The 9,128-nt window shown below is 38.1% G+C and overlaps 1 long non-coding RNA gene across 1 annotated transcript; it reads right to left on the bottom strand.

The window, feature by feature from the left end:
- Window positions 1-5,072: 5,072 nt before the first annotated feature.
- LOC140947323 (uncharacterized) lies at window positions 5,073-6,255 on the bottom strand. Its single transcript, XR_012166957.1, has 3 exons — window positions 5,976-6,255; window positions 5,498-5,568; window positions 5,073-5,292 (listed from the first exon to the last, which is right to left on the bottom strand). It is a non-coding gene; the product is annotated as an uncharacterized lncRNA (long non-coding RNA).
- Between the last annotated feature and the right edge of the window lie 2,873 nt (window positions 6,256-9,128).

Here is a 9,128-nt window from a genome sequence, read left to right as displayed (position 1 = left end):
GAGATATTGTTCTTGCCACTTGAACATAAAATTCATATCTTCGAGCCAACGTGTAATGTTCTTTTTATTATATGGAGAAACCAATTCAACAAAAGCAAAAGGCGGGAATCGTGACGTCATTGAACGATACGACACTCACAAAGGTGACATACGGAAAATACGTCTCTCGGGTCCCGGATGAAGTGGCGTATGGAATCTACGAGTGGTTTAGTTCCCAGTAAAACACTCTCCTCCATATAATAAATAACAATATGTGATGGTTATCTTTTTGCTGTAATTATTGAAAAAAAGGTCGTAGTTTAGAGTTTTAAAAATCGCCAGTTTCCTTAGAAAACAGCATTGTCTCGGAATTTCTATGCATTAGAGACGGGGAGGAAAATCGATGGGAATCGATATTGTTCTTTGCTACCAAGAAGCGATGATTGTAGGAAATCGTTGTTGCTTTGACAGTGGCCGTGTATTCTGATAAGATTGTATCTGATGTGGGTGAAATTTTTCGACTAGAAAGAAGTTATGTGAAAAATAAGAGGGAAAAAATGAAGTAAGGACCCTGCAAAATGGAAGTGGAAAGCACACTGTCTAATTTCAACAGACAAATAACGTTGGTAGGTTTAAAGGTGGCTTGTGGGAAAAATATATAGCCCACGAGCAGGCTCACTCGAGCAATCACAGGTGGCCCAAGCGTAATATGGGCCACCTGTGGCGTAATATGAGAGTTTGTATGGGAAAAATAGAGTTTGAAACTTAGATGAAATAAGAAGTAAAAGCGATAAAAGTTATCAATAAAGTGTAAATATTGTCTCTTATTATTACATTGTCAGGTCAGATGATGTAAAAGTACTCAAATCGCGCTGAAACTTCGTAAAAACAAAGACAACGACTCCAGGTAACAATATTTACACTTTATTGATAGCTTTTATCGCTTTTACTTCATTTATTTCATGTAAGTTTCAAACTCTATTTTTCCCATACAAACTCTCGTATTACGCCACAGGTGGCCCATATTACGCTTGGGCCACCTGTGGTGCGATTTCGGGGAAAATGTTTGCCGTGGAGACGACAGGCAGCGTCAGCCGGGGAGAATAATAAGGCGAGGAAATGGGCGAGTAAAATAATGGGGAAGGAATTTCCCCGAAATTTCACAAGTGAGTCTGCTCGTAGGCTAGTAGGAAATTAAAATGCCTCATCTTTCAGCTAGAGATGATACGTGGAGGGATACGATAGGAAATTTGGGTGGGCTAGTGGCACATCATCCTATTTCAAACCATTCTTAAAAGATGAACAGTAAAAGAGACGACCTTGGTTCTAGTAGACAAAGCTGTAGACAGGACAAACCTTTACCCTATTTCAGACCCAAAAATTTCGATAGTCGCATAAACAAAACAACTTTCTTTAATTTACCAAACATTTTTTGATGGTACATTTGTCATCTTCAGAATTACATATTGTACTATGTGAAATCGCCGTTGAATTTAAATCGCGCGCGATGTAACAGCTTAGTACCCATTACACAAACTAATACGTTATTAGACAAAGTATTACTTACGCTAACACACTCATTACAATTTTGATTTTATTACAATTTAAGACAGGAATTGTTAAATACACAGTATTGGATAGATAATATTAAATACAGGTTGTCGACTTAACCGAGTTATATCTACTTTGCAATAAATTTAAAATGATGTTAATTTTTAAAGAAATTCAGATAAACACTTCAGACAGCGTTTATCAAAAACCTCCCCCTTACCTCCCCCTTTAAGAACGTGCATTGTTTGGGATGATTTCCAAGGAAATAAGGAAATAAGAAGACTGAGACAAGCAACGATACTTTAATAACGAGAAAAAACAAGATGCTGATTGCCAGCTGCCTAATCTGGAGTTAAACCGTTGGGAGTTAATATTAAAAAATTGTAACTGCATGTCATAAGAATTCCATGCGCTTGCATTGCTTTCGAGGCGAACTGGATCTGGTGGAGCGAACATGAAGGCCGAAGAAGACGCCAGTGAGCGGACGCGAAATTCGATAGTAACGAGATCTAGAGAAGCTATTGAATTATAAAACCGCATAAAGCCATTGTGGTTCGAAAGCAAACCAGAATAATAAGCTTAAATCGAGTGAACCATCTATTTCTCAGATCTATCAGTTTCTTTCTTTTTTTCTTAGACTCCTGCGGGCAAAAAATGGATAGCGCTCGAGAAGCAACCTTTTAATTCTCATTACTGTGGTAAAATTATTTTACAAGCTTAAATTCAGATTAAAACAATTGTTATTTAATTTTCTCACCAGTTTATCACTACAGTTTCTTTAAAAGTCAATCCCTTGATTAACTCAACAGTTGCAGCTTGGTATAAATTTATAGAATCAATAGCTTACAACCCACTATTCCACATTCTTTATGTGGCTTATCCATTATCAACTCCTTTATATTACATATTGGGCTTATTATGTATAAAGTTATATACATTAACCAAATACCATTCACGTTAAACGCAAAGCAAATCTCTACCCTCTACCCTCAAGGCAACCGAGACCACAGTTGAGGATCGAGAATGAAAAGTTACAAGATCGGGTAACACTACGTGGAGTTAACGAAGTTGATGCACGTTCGGCAAGTGTACGGAATCGCGCGATCGAAAGCGTATTAGTCATGGAAATAAAGGTTACTAAAGCACTCTATACATAACAAAGCATAAAATAATTGATAACGGCGACGGAAGGTTAACAAGAGCGCAAAAACATTCATGTGAATACTTAGTGTTAAAACGAAGATGCACCTTTAAACAAGTCGGTATAAATTTGGTTTACAACATCATGGTGACAGCTACATTCCGTTTTTAGATTTACAGGAGGTCGGTTTTGCGCGAAGCTCGCAAAGACATTTAAGTGTTTGCTATAGCGCACGTTCCAAGTAATCAGTAGTAAGTTTATAATGAAGATTAACGCAAGCAGAAGTAGTCAATGATAGTGGTCGAAAGTTACCGAAAGTACCCCGAAGGATTGCGAGGGTGTTCATTCACAAGTTGGCGATAGCGCGCGTTCCAAGTAATGGTATAAGTCTCTATGAAGATTGACGCCAGTCGAGGTAGTCAATGATAGTGGTCGAAAGTTACCTAAAGTACCCCCGAAAGATGGCGAGAGTTTACGATAGCGCCGGTTCTTTGAAATGGCAAGTAAACATGAAGATTTAACGCAGGCCGAAGAAGTCAACGATAGTGGTCAAAAGTTGTCGAAAGTAACCCCGAAAGATGGGGACAGTGTTCATTTCACTGAACGCAATTTTGTAAAGGCATTTTTACGCGAAATTCGATAGTAACGAGATCTAGAGGAGCTACTGAATTAAAACCGCATAAACCCTTTGTGGTTCGAAAGCAAACCAGAAAAATACGCTTCAATCGAGTGAATCATCTATTTCTCAGCTACCTGCGGGCACAAAATGGATAGCGCTCGAGAAGCAACCTTTTAATTCTCATTACAGCGGTAAAATTATTTTACAAGCTTAAATTCAGATTAAAACAATTGTTATTTAATTTTCCCACCAGTTTATCACTGCAGTTTCTTTAAAAGTCAATCCCTTGATTAACTCAACAGTTGCAGCTTGGTATAAATTTATAGAATCAATAGCTTACAACCCACTATTCCACATTCTTTATGTGGCTTATCCATTATCAACTCCTTTACATTACATATTGGCCTTATTATGTATAAAGTTATATACATTAACCAAATCTCATTCTCTTTAAACGCAAAGCAAATCTCTACCCTCTACCCTCAAGGCAACCGAGACCACAGTTGAGGATCGAGAATGAAAAGTTACAAGATCGGGTAACACTACGTGAAGTTAACGAAGTTGATGCACGTTCGCCAAGTGTACGGAATCGCGCGATCGAAGGCGTATTAGTTATGGAAATAAAGGTTACTAAAGCACTCTATACACAACAAAGCATAAAATAATTGATAACGGCGACGGAAGGTTAACAAGAGCGCAAAAACATTCATGTAAATACATAGTGTTAAAAAGAAGATACACCTTTAAACAAGTCGGTATAAATTTGGTTTAAAACATTATGGTGACAGCTAGAGGCCCTTTTTAGATTTACAGGAGGCCGGTTTTGCGCGAAGCTCGCAAAGACATTTAAATGTTTGCTATAGCGCGCGTTCGAAGTAATCAGTAGTAAGTTTATAATGAATATTAACGCAAGCCGAAGTAGTCAACAATAGTAGTCGAAAGTTACCGAAAGTACCCTGAAGGATTGCGAGGGTGCTCATTAAGATTATAGTGTTCACAAGTTGGCGATAGCGCGCGTTCCAAGTAATGGTATAAGTCCCTATGAAGACTGACGCAAGCCGAAGTAGTCAATGATAGTGGTCGAAAGTTACCGAAAGTACCTCATTAACATTATAGTGTTCACAAGTTAGCGATAGCGCGCGTTCCAAGTAATGGTATAAGTCTCTATGAAGATTGATGCAAGTCGAAGTAGTCAACGATACTGGTCGAAAGTTGCCGAAAGTAACCCGAAGGGTGTTCATTAACATTTTAGTGTTCACAAGTTGGCGATAGCGCGCGTTCGAAGTAATGGTACTCATAAGGTTCTATGAAGACTGACGCAAGTCGAAGTAGTCAATGATAGTGGTCGAAAGTTACCGAAAGTACCCCGAAGGATGGCAAGAGTATTCATTTTGACAAAGGCATATAGCCATTTACGATAGCGCCGGTTCGTAGAAATGGTAAGTAAACATGAAGACTTAACGCAGGCCGAAGAAGTCAAAGATAGTGGTCAAAAGTTGCCGAAAGTATCCCCGAAAGATGGGGACAGTGTTCATTCAATGAACGCAATTTTGTAAAGGCATTACTGTAAGCGTTTACCATAGCGCGTGTTCGAAGTTATCGTAGGTCTAGTATATGAAGATTAACGCAAGCCAAAGTAGTCAACGAGTACCCCCGAAAAATGGCGAGAGAGTTCATTACAGTCATTTAAGTGTTTAGGAACACGAAGATTAACATTAAAGATATTTTGAATAGACCTATCCTTAATAATTTCAGAACACACAAAAAAAAGCCATTGTTGCCCAGTAGCAGTTGTTTCCGTAAGAAGGAAAGTCCTCCTTCGAAAATGTTGACTGCTACTGTAGCAGAATTCTACAAAGTTTTATTTAGCTTTTATATTACTGGAAAAAAAAAATTGTTAGATTAATTTTCTAAAGTATTTCATCTTGATCGCTACATCTTCACTTTAGCTGTATCGTAACACGCAGGCATTTCTTCAGATGTCCAACTTGAGAAACACGTCCTAAAACAGAAGAAAGTGCAATGTTTATCAGTAGACTGTAGAAATAGAGAAATTTGAGTACTGGTTATTTTGTGCTCTTGTTTTTCGCGTTGGTTAGTTATTTAAGTGATTTACAGTCTAACAGCCCGTTATTTTTTGGACCGCCCCTGTTCGAACCCTGTTGTAAAAACTGGGGTTATTCAATTCTTCTCAAGAGATAACGTACCTTTCATTGTTGGTGTTGTTTCATCAGCTAGTACAGGTTCCACCAGATGACGATTTTTCAATCTTTGTAAACTATAAAAGTGCAATTTAAAAAAGGAACCTGAACTCAGTAAATATAACGACCAAAGTAAGTATCTGTTAGCAAAATATATATAAAGAATCTCAACGATAAAAAATTCAGGTACTTCTGCCAAACCCAACACCATTTTCGGGTTTAAACGTACTTTTTGCAATAAGCACATATAAGAAACTTATTTTTCTGGCTCCCGTTTGCTATAGAGATAAATGAGTTCATTTCAGTCGTTCACTTCTTTGTTCTCTATTCTCTCACTAGCAAACGACGCCGGGTACTACACATACGATGTTGTGCTCTTATTCTAGAGTATATCAATCCGAACTCCTCGAGCTCCTCGTGGTGCTCGATATCTAGGCCTAAGGAGAAAACCGGGGATTAATGCAAAGAAACATATCCATTATACCTGAAGCGTAGAAAACGCCTCCCCACGTGATGAACAAAAATAACCGGGTAGATTCAATCTAGAAAATAAAAAAGCTAAAGAAAAAGAAACAAGCGCTTAGAGGATGTTACCAACAGACTTAAATTGAACTAATACAACCTATTTTGGTTTGCACCGATAAGGGATATAGATAAGAAATGAAGTTTAACGCCCACTAAAAATATCTGACCATCAGCAGATATTCTTAGTGGGCCGAGACATAAAAAATCATATCAATAAAGACAAGTCGACTCTCACTGTACCCTCAAATAGCATTTTCCCAGTAACAACAACTGCGCAAAATCGTAAAGTTACACTGTAAATACAATAAATTCATTTCCGACGTCTCCACTTAGATATATTTAAAACGTCCAGCAAAAGCCTTGTTATAACCTGCAAAGATATAACAGTGGAGAGTCAAACACTTAAATAATTTCCAGGTTCAAATCTATGTTTACTAAGTGAAATATACAATTTGAATCATTACAGTTATTATCTTTTTATGGTATCTAATCATCTAATGGTATATCAGTAATAATAATAATAACAATAACAATTATAATAATAGTAATAATTCTATTAAAAGTTTATTAACAGATCCATGAAGTGTCTCTTCCATGTTCAGTGAATGAAATTATACGCAATTAAAAATAAATTAAATTAAAGTGAAAACAGTTCTCTCCTCAAATAAAATGATAGTGACTGAAAATCCCATTGGCCCTAGTTAAGAGCAGATATCAGGCAAAGACATTACGGGAGTTCTCATATCTTCTCAAGTGGAAACTTTCTAAGGGTATATCTCATTGGTCCTAATTAACAGCAGATTTCAGGCAAATGCAGTTGGGTGTTCTTCTTCTCAGGCTAAGGAGCTCCAGTCTCCCTTGATTGCTGGGTTGAAATCCCAGTTTATCTAATTTTAATAGTAAGTAATAACTACGATAGACTGAAGTATCAGTCCAGGGTTGAAATCCCAGTTTATCTAATTTTAATAGTAAGTAATAACTACGATAGACTGAAGTATCAGTCCAGGGAACTCCTGACTCCATTGCTTGCTGGGTTGGAGTCCCAGTTTATCTAATTTTCATAGTAAGTAATAACTATGATAGACTGAAGTATCAGTCCAGGAAGCCCCTGAATCCCTTGCTTGCTGGGTTGGAATACCACTTTATCTAGTTTTAATAGTAAGTTTCATCTATTATTGACTAAAGTATCAGTCCAGGGAGCTCCTCTCTCCCTTGCTTGCTGGGCTACAACCCCGGACAAAACTGTTGAGACAATTCCATCTATTTTCAAGTTTTGCGCCCTACTCCCGTCTCCCCTAAACACAAAAAGTCAACCCCCTCCCCACCCCTATTCAAAGTTGCCTTGGTCTAAAAACCAACGTGTATAATTGCCATGCTATCCTAAACAACTTTGGATAAGGGGAGGGGGGAAATCAGGCATTCATTTGGCGGAGGTTTCAGTTTTTGCCGGGATGACAGGAAAAAATAGGCATTTTCGCGATTTGTCTCAACAGGTTTTGTCCGGGGTTGTAGGATCCCAGTTTATCTAGTTTTAATAGTATTAGTTTCATCTATTATTGACTGAAGTATCAGCCCAGGAAGCACTTGTCTCCCTTTCTTGCTGGGTTGGAATCCCTGTTTATCTAGTTTTAATAAAAAGTTACATCCATTATTGACGAAAGTATCAGTCCAAGGAGCTTCTGTCTCCCTTGCTTACTGGGTTGAAATCCCAGTTTATCTAGTTTTAATAGTAAGTTTCACCTATTATTCAATGAAGTATCAGTCCAGGAAGCTCCTGTCTCCCTTGCTTGCTGGGTTGGAATCCCAGTTTATCTAGTTTTAATAGTAAGTTTTATCTATTATTGACTGAAGCATCAGTCCAGGGAGCTCCTGTCTCCCTTGCTTGCGGGATGGAATCCCATTTTATCTAGTTTTAATAGTAAGTTTTCTCTATTATTGACTGAAGTATCAGTTCAGGGAGCTCCTGTCTCCCAGCTTGCTTCCTGGGCTGGAATCCCAGTTTATCTAGTTTTAATAGTAACTTTCATTTATTATTAACTGAAGTATCAGTCCGGGAGCTCCTGTCTACCTTGCTTGCTGGGTTAGAATCCCAGTTTATCTAGTTTTAAAAGTAAGTTTCATCTATTATTGACTGAAGTATCAGTCCAGGGAGCTCCTGTCTCCCTTGCTTGCTGGGTTGGAATCCTAGTTTATCTAGTTTTAATAGTAAGTTTCATCTATTATTGACTGAAGTATCAGTCCAGGAAGCTGCTGTCTCCCTTGCTTGCTGGGTTGGAATCACAGTTTATCTAGTGTTAATACTAAGTTTTATCAAATATTGACTGAAGTATCAGTCCAGGGAGCTCCTGTCTCCCTTGCTTGCTGGGTTGGAATCCCAGTTTATCTAGTTTTAATAGTAAGTTTCATCTATTATTGACTGAAGTATCCGAGTCCAGGAAGCTGCTGTCTCCCTTCCTTCTGGGTTGGAATCCCAGTTTATCTAGTTTTAATAGTAAGTTTCATCTATTATTGACTGAAGTATCCGAGTCCAGGAAGCTGCTGTCTCCCTTGCTTGCTGGGTTGGAATCCCAGTTTATCTAGTGTTAATACTAAGTTTTATCAAATATTGACTGAAGTATCAGTCCAGGGAGCTCCTAACTCCCTTGCTTGCTGGGTTGGAATCCCATTTTATCTAGTTCTAATAGTAAGTTTCATCTATTATTGACTGAAGTATCAGTCCAGGGAGCTCCTGTCTCCCTTGCTTGCTGGGTTGGAATCCCAGTTTATCTAGTTTTAATAGTAATTTTATCTATTCTTGACTGAAGTATCAGTCCAGAGAGCTCCTGTCTCCGTTGCTTGCTGGGTTGGAATCCCAGTTTATCTAGTTTTAAGAGTAAGTTTCATCTTTTATTGACTAAAGTATCAGTCCCGGAGCTCCTATCTTCCTTGCTTGCTGGGTTTGAATCCCAGTTTATCTAGTTTTTATAGTAAGTTTCATCTATTATTGACTGAAGTATCAGTCCAAGGAGCTCCTGTCTCCCTTGCTTGCTGGGTTGGAATCCCAGTTTATCTAGTTTTAAGAGTAAGTTTCATCTATTAATGACTGAAGTATCGGTCCAGGAGCTCCTGTCTC

The sequence above is a fragment of the Porites lutea genome, chromosome 9, assembly GCF_958299795.1.
Source record: "Porites lutea chromosome 9, jaPorLute2.1, whole genome shotgun sequence".
Taxonomy (NCBI): Eukaryota; Metazoa; Cnidaria; class Anthozoa; order Scleractinia; family Poritidae; genus Porites; species Porites lutea.
The sequence above is the reverse complement of the archived record's forward strand: the minus strand, read 5'-3'. Positions and strand labels throughout refer to the sequence as shown.